General features: G+C 37.4%; 2 non-coding genes and 1 pseudogene across 2 annotated transcripts; all 3 read right to left on the minus strand.

The window, feature by feature from the left end:
- LOC128923609 (large subunit ribosomal RNA) overlaps positions 1-6,239 on the minus strand; it is a 9,311-nt pseudogene extending 3,072 nt beyond the window's left edge.
- A 453-nt stretch (positions 6,240-6,692) lies between these two features.
- On the minus strand, positions 6,693-6,871 carry LOC128923577 (5.8S ribosomal RNA). The gene has a single exon (XR_008472351.1). It is a non-coding gene; the product is annotated as a 5.8S ribosomal RNA (ribosomal RNA).
- Positions 6,872-7,366: 495 nt separating this feature from the next.
- On the minus strand, positions 7,367-9,356 carry LOC128923599 (small subunit ribosomal RNA). Its single transcript, XR_008472367.1, has one exon. It is a non-coding gene; the product is annotated as a small subunit ribosomal RNA (ribosomal RNA).
- Positions 9,357-12,500: the final 3,144 nt, after the last annotated feature.

A 12,500-nucleotide genomic window follows, 5' to 3' on the forward strand; every position in this document is an offset into this window, starting at 1 on the left:
CCTCCAATCGTTGAATCACGCGATCCCAGATTAGGTAATCGAATGCCCCCTTGAAATCGACAAATATGCCAAGGACATATTTGTTGGCATTCTCCCGGACAGCACGCTGAACATACATCCAGGCGTCCTCTACACTACGTCCCTTCCTAAAGCCATACTGCCTATCCGACCTCAAATCCCGCGTTAGCCCCTGAAGCCTTTCCACCATAACTCTCTCCAGTACTTTACCCAGCACTGGAAGAAGACTGATGCCCCGATAAGATCGTGGATCACTCCTAATCTTATCAGGTGACTTCAGGAGAGGAACAACCCTAGCACTTTTCCACTCACGTGGAAAATACCCCTCACAAATGCACTTATCGTAAATGACCTCCAAGTATTCCGGAATGAACTTCCACAAGCTTTTGCACAACTCTCCGTTCAAACCATCAAGACCTGGGGACCGTTTAGACCTAACCAGGCTAAAGGCATATCCCAACTCCCCATCATCAAGTGGAGGAACCGGTACCTCTTGTGCAAGAGGTGCCAGCTCCTCAGCCCTAGGAAAGAATGCTCCTAACAGAACCCCTGCACACTCACTCCAAGTTGATAACACGGTGTCATCAACACGAAGAGAAGTGATGTCCTCCCTCCTACGACCCCTACAAATCCTTAAGACCTGACCCCAGGGGTCATCCCTATGCTCATTAACGAACCCCCTCCACTCCTCTTCTTTGATTTTAATTAGCATGGCCTTATACTCATGCATCGCACAACTAAAATCGTTCCTAATCTGGGCCAACCTATCCGAATTTGACCGCCGAGCGCGTTGAAACTTCCGTCTCAATCGCCGGACAGCCCTCCTCTTCAGGGTTAATTCCTGCGTCCACCACTTTATTTTCCTAACCCTAAAATCCTTATATTTCTTCAACAACCTATCGTTCACTCCCCAGACCAATTCGTACAACCGAGCAATTTGCTCGTCCACCCCCAGATTTTCAAACTCACTAAGCGGTATGTCCAATACCGCTTCCCTAACACACTGTCCATATTGGTTCAAGTCGATACCAGAGGTACGCCATCGCCGCAATGGACTTGCATGCGTCGAGGGAGGGGAATTAGGAGTAACCATAATTTTAATCAAATTATGATCGCTCAATCCCCACCCTCCCATAATCTCCCACCTAAAACTGAACGTCCTATTTGCTGCCTCATTGATCAAGGACACGTCAATGTCGCTCCCCCCTCTAGGACCATGAAATGTGTACCACACGCTTGGCTCATTTAGGATGTGGAGGCTGTTAGCGGCCATCCATTCGCTTAATGCCCGACCCCGAATGTGGCTCCGATATCTGTGCGCCCATCGAGAAAACTTGCTAAACCACATCGAGGACGTGGCATTCGCATCCATCCCTAGGATAAATGGGCTACCACTCGCAAGGAGTAGTAGGTTATCCATGTATCGCAGATAAGGCTCTATTGGTTCCCTAAACTTACAATACATGCTAGCAACAATCAGTCTACCGAACACCCCCTCTACAGAAACACATACACCCTCTTGTGACGAATCCAAAACTATGCAGTCATAGCTTGGGTCAGTCACAACTATTGCAGCATTACACCTAAGGTCCGTGTAGACCCTGAAACCCCCAGGAAGACCACTTACCATTCCAAAATTGGTGGCGTATGGCTCCTGGAGTAAGGCGATGCTGCACCCAGCCTCTATCATGCAACTCCCTAACTCGCACATAACTGCATAAGAATTCTGGCAATTTAATTGAAAAATCTCACCCATTAATGTCTGGCGAGAGCACGTCCGACAACCCCACAGTAAATCGGACAGGCAGCCGACATCATGAGATGTCCAGCTGGCCTTCCTTTAAATGCACAGTTGCGACAATGGGGGGCATTGACGCAACTGGCTGCCTTGTGGCCCTCCTGACCACACCTCCGACAGACGTCGGCCTTGGCCCTACATTCTGCCACTCGGTGATCAAAACCCATGCACCGGAAGCAGCCGGTCACGGGACTATCCGCACGGACACGGAAGGAGAACCACCTCACGTAGCACCTACCCGCATCTAGGAGGGTGGACATTAGTTTGTCCGTACCCTCTAGGACAACATTTGTCCTGCCATCAGTCGCCACCTTCCAGGGACGACTGACCATCCTCACGTCCGTCTTTTTGGACTCCGGGCTGAACTCCCGAAGGTTCAGCCGAAACAGCTCCTCCATGAATTCTTCATGGGATATTTCCGTGTGTACTCCCTGTACCACGACCCTGGGCCCCAACTTTTTATTGACGCTAACGTCCAACCCTACCTCACCGAATTTGGCGTTGCTCGCCACTTTCTCCCTCTCAGCAACAGAGGGAGTGCGTATCACTACGCCACCCCCCTTGATTGACTTCACATCATGGACACGAACGCCCAGTGAAGGACCCACCTCCTTAACGACTTTGTTTATGACTTCCTTTGAGGAAGTCACAGGAGCCTTGCTCCTCACCACAACCGACCAGGTTTCCACTGGTTTCCTCACCGTCGGCGCAATTGCCTCCAGCACGGGTGCTGGAGGGGCAGGCGCCGAGGGAGCAGCAGCAGCCGCCCCTGCTGTGCTCCGAGGGACAGAAGATGTCCCAATACCACCCTTCAAACCCTCAATTTGCCCACGAAGATGAGCATTTTCCGTCAGGACACTCATAAGGATCTCCTCATATTTAGAGGCGATCCCTACGAGTTCCTTCATCGTTGTGACTTCGAGGCTTTTCGCCCCGAACACAACCTCGTTCAACTGGGCTGTTACGGCTTTCATCGCCGTAACATGGCCCTCAACCCCAATAACACCCCCTTTACCCCCCTTGTTGCCCCCTACCTTGCTGTTTGGGCAACCTTGCCTGCTTCCACTGGCTCCGTCCTTCGCCGCAACCTTCAGTCCTACGGCTGCTTTTGTTGCAACCGTATCCAGCTTCTGGAGTACTCCATCCGTCCCGCTCTCGCCCGAGTTCGCCTGTGGTGGCGAACCTAATCGCGCCTTCCTCTTGGGTGGGGGCCGCGAGGGTTGCCCCACTCCGTCCTCATCGGTCGATGACTCCACCTGGACCATTGAAGGCCCGGAGTCTTCGCTCTCCGCTGGGGCTTTTGCCCCTCTCCTCCGTGGTGGAGGCATTTCTCCTACACTCGCGCACAACAAAAACACAGAACTTTCACTACCTGCACTGTACACAATGTTTGTTATGGCAGATGCCGCTATATCCGCACTGCTGGGAAATCCCACACTTTGTTCACTAATCCACACACTAGTTAATGGCCTAAGCCGCTATCCTTACACACTTTTGGGAATACACACGATGTGTATAATCCCTCACGTACCTGCTTACTGTGTCTATTTCACTACAGGCTACCGACAGACCGGAAAAACCGAAGAATTTTATCACTTTCAGAAACACTGAAAAATACTTAAAAATCGCTTTTAAAAACTCGCAATGATGCGCAAACACGTCCGTTCACTTCGAGGTTCTACAAACAACTGAGTAGATAGGGACAGTAGGAATCTCGTTAATCCATTCATGCGCGTCACTAATTAGATGACGAGGCATTTGGCTACCTTAAGAGAGTCATAGTTACTCCCGCCGTTTACCCGCGCTTACTTGAATTTCTTCACTTTGACATTCAGAGCACTGGGCAGAAATCACATTGTGTCAACACCCGTTAGGGCCATCACAATGCTTTGTTTTAATTAGACAGTCGGATTCCCCAAGTCCGTGCCAGTTCTGAATTGATTGTTAATTGATAATCGTTATAATTAAATAAGAATATATATCTTGCGATATAATTCTTATAAAATTTTAGCAAGAAAGTTCCACAATTGGCTACGTAACTACTATCCGGGGAACAAGAACCGAAATTCTCTATTTACCCAGAACGAGTACATAAACCATGGTATTGCTTCCCAATCAAGCCCGACTATCTCAATCTTCAGAGCCAATCCTTATCCCGAAGTTACGGATCTAATTTGCCGACTTCCCTTACCTACATTATTCTATCGACTAGAGACTCTTCACCTTGGAGACCAGCTGCGGATATTGGTACGGCCTGTTGAGAAGTTTGCGTAACCCCACCATAAATTTTCAAGGTCCGAGGAGAAAATATCGACACAACAGTAAATGTCATGCTCTTCTAGTCCATCTACCATATCTCTCTTCGAAAGACTTCCATGGTAGTACGACTATAAAACAGAAAAGAAAACTCTTCCGATACCTCTCGACGGCTTCTTTATGGTCGTTCCTGTTGCCAGGATGAGCACAAGGCCCATTTTTAATAACAAACGGATACTCAACAGGTTACGGAATTGGAACCGTATTCCCTTTCGTTCAAAATTATTCAAGTGTTTAATTACTATGAAGAAAACATAATAATATATATTCTCAACAATTCATTAAAACTTGAAAATTTTCGGCTTTCGCCTTGAACTTAGGACCGACTAACTCGTGATCAACCACTGTTCACACGAAACCCTTCTCCACTTCAGTCCTCCAAGGTCTCATTCGATTATTTGCTACTACCACCAAGATCTGTACCAATGGCGGCTCCATGCAGGCTTACGCCAAACACTTCTAAGCACACCATTGTACCCTCCTACTCACTAAAGTTTCAAAATTTATAATCCAACCGAAATTGTATTATAAATCATGTACTTTAGCGGTAATGTATAGGTATACAACTTAAGCGCCATCCATTTTAAGGGCTAGTTGCTTCGGCAGGTGAGTTGTTACACACTCCTTAGCGGATTACGACTTCCATGTCCACCGTCCTGCTGTTTTAAGCAACCAACGCCTTTCATGGTATCTGCATGAGTTGTTAATTTGGGCACCGTAACATTACGTTTGGTTCATCCCACAGCGCCAGTTCTGCTTACCAAAAGTGGCCCACTGGGCACATTATATCATAACCTCAACCTTCATATCAAGAAAGGTGAGGTTCTTACCCATTTAAAGTTTGAGAATAGGTTAAGGTCGTTTCGACCCTAAGGCCTCTAATCATTCGCTTTACCAGATAAGATTATTTTACATAATATTTAAATGCACCAGCTATCCTGAGGGAAACTTCGGAGGGAACCAGCTACTAGATGGTTCGATTGGTCTTTCGCCCCTATACTCAATTCTGACAATCGATTTGCACGTCAGAACTGTTTCGGTCTTCCATCAGGGTTTCCCCTGACTTCAACCTGATCAAGTATAGTTCACCATCTTTCGGGTCACAGCATATATGCTCAAGGTACGCTCCAGTTAGAGGTATAAATAATAATAAATTATCATTATACATAACTATATGGAACGCCCCGGGATTGAATTAATAGTAAAATATTTCACTAAAAATTAATCCCATTATATAAAAGTTAAGTTAATTTCGCCATTAGGTTTAATATAACCCAATGACTTGCACATATGTTAGACTCCTTGGTCCGTGTTTCAAGACGGGTCCCGAAGGTATCCTGAATCTTTCGCATTGTTAATCATATAAATGCATACAATTAATATTAAAATCAATGATAATAATATTATTGTAAAATTCAAAAGAATTTAAGCATTATATATGTAAAATCTATCAACACTTTATCAAATCATCAGTATTTATTCTATGTTAATAAGCTAAAAGCAAATTAATTTGAATAAACTTAACACCAATGATCTTTTGATAAATATTTTATTATGTTAATAGATTACAATGTCCTTATATGAAAAAAATGCACACTATTACTATAATATTATAAATATCACAGTTATAATGATGAATTTTTCATAATGGATATTCAGGTTCATCGGGCTTAACCTCTAAGCAGTTTCACGTACTATTTAACTCTCTATTCAGAGTTCTTTTCAACTTTCCCTCACGGTACTTGTTTACTATCGGTCTCATGGTTATATTTAGTTTTAGATGGAGTTTACCACCCACTTAGTGCTGCACTATCAAGCAACACGACTCTTTGGAAATATCTTTCTAGTAATCATTAACGTTATACGGGCCTGGCACCCTCTATGGGTAAATGGCCTCATTTAAGAAGGACTTAAATCGTTAATTTCTCATACTAGATATTAAGATATTCCATACACTGCATCTCACATTTGCCATATAGACAAAGTGACTTAGTGCTGAACTATTTTCTTTTCGCTCGCCGCTACTAAGAAAATCCTTGTTAGTTTCTTTTCCTCCCCTCATTAATATGCTTAAATTCAGGGGGTAGTCCCATATGAGTTGAGGTTGTATAAAAATATTTATATTTATTTTATATTTTAGCTTTTTGCTATTTTAAAGAAACATACATAATTATTTCTTAACACCAATATAATTTTCTTAATAATAAATATTCAATCTTTTCATCCCGTACTACTTACTTCATTATAACAACAATATTATTTTCTTGGTTTTTTACATTTAAGGCAATCCTAGAATAAAATAATATTTTATGCTAGACGTTCCTCTAAATGTATATATTATTTGAAATAATAATATTGAAATTTTATTGTTTTTGGGAATACTAAGATTCTTATTTATTATAAAATTTCGTTCAAATATGAGGTGTTCAAGAATATATTTTCTATATTTCTTTTTATGCTATTAATATTATGGATTGAAAAATACAATCCAGTAATATACCATGTGCTTAAATTCTTTTAATTGACTAAAAGAATAAGCAACTAATTTAGCATAGTCTTACAACCCTCAACCATATGTAGTCCAAGCAGCACTTTAAAATTAATTAAAGTACATAACAGCATGGACTGCAATATGCGTTCAAAATGTCGATGTTCATGTGTCCTGCAGTTCACACGATGACGCACAGTTAGCTGCGTTCTTCATCGACCCATGAGCCGAGTGATCCACCGCTTAGAGTGATAATTTTTTGTTTATTTTAATTTAACGTCAAGAGTTTTTAATTTATTGAAAGAATAACATTTCGTTTTCGTATATAATATATAAATTATTTTAAAACATCTTTCAATAAATTGTAATTTTCAACCCAAACATTTACAAGTTGCGCATGTCTTAGTCCAACAAAAACAGTAATTCCTTTTTTATTACATTTTATTTAATTTCTATATATTTTTAAGGAATTACACGTTAATGAGAACAAATTAACTTATCATTTATATTATTTTTATAAATAATAAGTACAACTATATATGTTTAAAGGTTTGTTGCGTTCAAATACAATGTATGCGATATAATTTTCATTATACTACAATACAAGGAGTAAAAAAAAAAAGAAAAAAAAGAAAAACATTCAAATAAATGAATGAAAAGAAAAAAAAGAAAATAATTTTTCTTTTTTATTCTTTTTTTGTTTGTTTGTTTGTTTTTTTTTATAATATTTACGGATAGGAACACAATAATGATCCTTCCGCAGGTTCACCTACGGAAACCTTGTTACGACTTTTACTTCCTCTAAATAATCAAGTTCGGTCAACTTTTGCGAAACAACCGTGAAACACAAGGCGTCACAGTGATCACGTCCGGAGACCTCACTAAATAATTCAATCGGTAGTAGCGACGGGCGGTGTGTACAAAGGGCAGGGACGTAATCAATGCGAGTTAATGACTCACACTTACTGGGAATTCCAAGTTCATGTGAACAGTTTCAGTTCACAATCCCAAGCATGAAAGTGGTTCAGCGGTTTACCCGGACCTCTCGGTCTAGGAAATACACGTTGATACTTTCATTGTAGCGCGCGTGCAGCCCAGGACATCTAAGGGCATCACAGACCTGTTATTGCTCAATCTCGTTACTGCTAGACGCAATTTGTCCATTTAAGAAGCTAGTGTCCTTATAATGGGACAAACCAACAGGTACGGCTCCACTTATATAAACACATTCAAACACTTGCACATTCAAGATGAACTCATGAATGAAGGCTATATAAGCTTCAACACCATAATCCTGAAAGCATCTATTTAATATATTTGAGTCTCGTTCGTTATCGGAATTAACCAGACAAATCACTCCACGAACTAAGAACGGCCATGCACCACCACCCATAGATTCGAGAAAGAGCTATCAATCTGTCTTACACGCTTATGTTCGGACCTGGTAAGTTTTCCCGTGTTGAGTCAAATTAAGCCGCAGGCTCCACTCCTGGTGGTGCCCTTCCGTCAATTCCTTTAAGTTTCAGCTTTGCAACCATACTTCCCCCGGAGCCCAAAAGCTTTGGTTTCCCGGGAAGCGACTGAGAGAGCCATAGTAGTAGCTACACCCAATTGCTAGCTGGCATCGTTTATGGTTAGAACTAGGGCGGTATCTGATCGCCTTCGAACCTCTAACTTTCGTTCTTGATTAATGAAAACATCTTTGGCAAATGCTTTCGCTTAAGTTAGTCTTACGACGGTCCAAGAATTTCACCTCTCGCGTCGTAATACTAATGCCCCCAAACTGCTTCTATTAATCATTACCTCTTGATCTAAAAACCAATGAAAGTAGAACAGAGGTCTTATTTCATTATTCCATGCACAAAATATTCAGGCATTTGGAGCCTGCTTTAAGCACTCTAATTTGTTCAAAGTAATTGTACCGGCCCACAACAACACTCGATGAAGAGCACTGAAGCAGGTTTAAATAGGAGGAATATATAAAAAATACATTGTATTAATTACATATAAGAACTCCACCGGTAATACGCTTGCATACATAAGGTAATGTACATACCACAATTATAGCTGTACTACCCGTATGAAGCACAAATTCAACTACGAACGTTTTAACCGCAACAACTTTAATATACGCTATTGGAGCTGGAATTACCGCGGCTGCTGGCACCAGACTTGCCCTCCAATAGGTCCTTGTTAAAGGATTTAAAGTGTACTCATTCCAATTACAGGGCCTCGGATATGAGTCCTGTATTGTTATTTTTCGTCACTACCTCCCCGAACTGGGAGTGGGTAATTTACGCGCCTGCTGCCTTCCTTAGATGTGGTAGCCGTTTCTCAGGCTCCCTCTCCGGAATCGAACCCTGATTCCCCGTTACCCGTTGCAACCATGGTAGTCCTAGATACTACCATCAAAAGTTGATAGGGCAGACATTTGAAAGATCTGTCGTCGGTACGAGACCATACGATCTGCAAGTTATCTAGAGTTCAACCAATATAACGATCTTACGATCGCTTGGTTTTAGCCTAATAAAAGCACACGTTCCAAAAGGTCCGTGTTTATTTTGCATGTATTAGCTCTAGAATTACCACAGTTATCCAAGTAACTGTTAACGATCTATGGAACCATAACTGATATAATGAGCCTTTTGCGGTTTCACTTTTAATTTGTTTGTACTTAGACATGCATGGCTTAATCTTTGAGACAAGCATATAACTACTGGCAGGATCAACCAGAATAATATTTTTTATTCATTTATATAATATTTTTTATACTATATAAATTTTTATAATGATATTTTCAATATTTGAAAATTAAGTACACGACATATACACAATGCAAAGGAGAACGAAATCGCGACAATAAATAATTATGAAATTTCTTCTACTATGGTCGGATTAAATAATTTACTTCATGTCATTTAAATTTCATATTATTGTATTATTTATTGCGGTCTTATTCGGACTTTGAGACTGTGTATCTTATCGTGAGAAAGAATTTTCGTTCTCTATACATATATAATATAATTATTAATGTAAGGACGATGTTTCTTCTTGTATTTGTTAAACTTTCAAATAATATCATTTTTTATACATTTTACTTTATTTCAATGCATATAGTGTATATATCTTTTTTTAAGAGTATATACGTTTTTCTTTTGATTTGAAATTAATAATTTCAATTCAATTATTTTTCATTTTATTTCATATATGATATGAAAGTATTCGAGCGTAATAATATAAATATTTAACTTTATTGAATTTTATTCTTTACCCACATATATTTTATGTGAATAGAAGAACAAACCCCAAAAAAAGTTAAATTAAAAAAAAACGACTACATTATGTTAGGTATAGAATAATAATCTCAATTAATAACATTTCATTATTAACAAAATTATTTCTATTTAAACCAACTGTAGCAAACCAGGAATAAATTTTTTTGCTCTCATTTATATATTACACTTAAATACTTTTATAAATATATGAAAATAATTTTCATATAAGTACTAAGTATGCAATTTCATACAAGTATTAAAATTTTCATACAAGTACTAATGTTGAAGTTTCATACAACATATATGTTTTCTGCCACGTACACCTCACCAACCGGAAATCGTATGGAGAAAATCTTTTTAACCATATAAAAGTTTTAAATTCATATATATACAAGTAATTTATATCATTTTCTATGAGCATTATGCTTATAAGAAATATTACAACATCAAAAATAGCTTAACATTTATTTTTTTTTTTAAATTTTTTGTACTTATATGAAAATTATTTAGTTGTATGAATTCATACACTTAGTACTTATATGAAAATTAGTATCTATATGAAAATTAATTAGTATTTATATGAAATTTATTAAGTATCTATATGAAAATTATTTAGTATTTATATGAAAATTATTTACTTGTATGAATTCATAAACTTAGTATCTATATGAAAATTATTTAGTATTTATATGAAAATTTTTTACTTGTATGAATTCATAAACTTAGTATCTATATGAAAATTATTTAGTATTTATATGAAAATTTTTAACTTGTATGAATTCATTAACTTAGTATCTATATGAAAATTATTTAGTATTTATATGAAAATTTTTAACTTGTATGAATTCATTAACTTAGTATCTATATGAAAATTATTTAGTATTTATATGAAAATTTTTAACTTGTATGAATTCATTAACTTAGTATCTATATGAAAATTATTTAGTATTTATATGATAATTTTTAACTTGTATGAATTCATTAACTTAGTATCTATATGAAAATTATTTAGTATTTATATGAAAATTTTTAACTTGTATGAATTCATTAACTTAGTATCTATATGAAAATTATTTAGTATTTATATGAAAATTTTTAACTTGTATGAATTCATTAACTTAGTATCTATATGAAAATTATTTAGTATTTATATGAAAATTATTTACTTGTATGAATTCATAAACTTAGTATCTATATGAAAATTATTTAGTATTTATATGAAAATTTTTAACTTGTATGAATTCATTAACTTAGTATCTATATGAAAATTATTTAGTATTTATATGAAAATTATTTACTTGTATGAATTCATAAACTTAGTATCTATATGAAAATTATTTACTTGTATGAATTCATAAACTTAGTATCTATATGAAAATTATTTAGTATTTATATGAAAATTTTTAAATTGTATGAATTCATTAACTTAGTATCTATATGAAAATTATTTAGTATTTATATGAAAATTATTTACTTGTATGAATTCATAAACTTAGTATCTATATGAAAATTATTTAGTATTTATATGAAAATTTTTTACTTGTATGAATTCATAAACTTAGTATCTATATGAAAATTATTTAGTATTTATATGAAAATTTTTTACTTGTATGAATTCATAAACTTAGTATCTATATGAAAATTATTTAGTATTTATATGAAAATTTTTTTACTTGTATGAACGTGGTTTCGGCGTTTTGGCTCTTTATATGTGGTTTCGGCTCTTCGCAAATAGGGACAGTAGGAATCTCCTGAATTCCTTTTTGCGCGTCACTAATAAGATGACGATGCATTTGGCTACGTAAATAAAATCATTTTTATGCCCGCCGTTTAACCAAATTTAGTTTTTTTTTATATGCAAATATACGTGGTTTCGGCGTTTTGGCTCTTTATATGTGGTTTCGGCTCTTCGCAAATAGGGACAGTAGGAATCTCCTGAATTCCTTTTTGCGCGTCACTAATAAGATGACGATGCATTTGGCTACGTAAATAAAATCATTTTTATGCCCGCCGTTTAACCAAATTTAGTTTTTTTTATATGCAAATATACGTTTTTTCGGCCTTTTGGCTCTTTATATGTGGTTTCGGCTCTTCGCAAATAGGGACAGTAGGAATCTCCTGAATTCCTTTTTGCGCGTCACTAATAAGATGACGATGCATTTGGCTACGTAAATAAAATCATTTTTATGCCCGCCGTTTAACCAAATTTAGTTTTTTTTATATGCAAATATACGTGGTTTCGGCGTTTTGGCTCTTTATATGTGGTTTCGGCTCTTCGCAAATAGGGACAGTAGGAATCTCCTGAATTCCTTTTTGCGCGTCACTAATAAGATGACGATGCATTTGGCTACGTAAATAAAATCATTTTTATGCCCGCCGTTTAACCAAATTTAGTTTTTTTTATATGCAAATATACGTGGTTTCGGCGTTTTGGCTCTTTATATGTGGTTTCGGCTCTTCGCAAATAGGGACAGTAGGAATCTCCTGAATTCCTTTTTGCGCGTCACTAATAAGATGACGATGCATTTGGCTACGTAAATATAATCATTTTTATGTCCGCCGTTTAACCAAACATAGTTTTTATGTTATACAATGTACCATTATA

Source organism: Zeugodacus cucurbitae, chromosome Y (assembly GCF_028554725.1).
Source record: "Zeugodacus cucurbitae isolate PBARC_wt_2022May chromosome Y, idZeuCucr1.2, whole genome shotgun sequence".
Classification (NCBI taxonomy): domain Eukaryota; kingdom Metazoa; phylum Arthropoda; class Insecta; order Diptera; family Tephritidae; genus Zeugodacus; species Zeugodacus cucurbitae.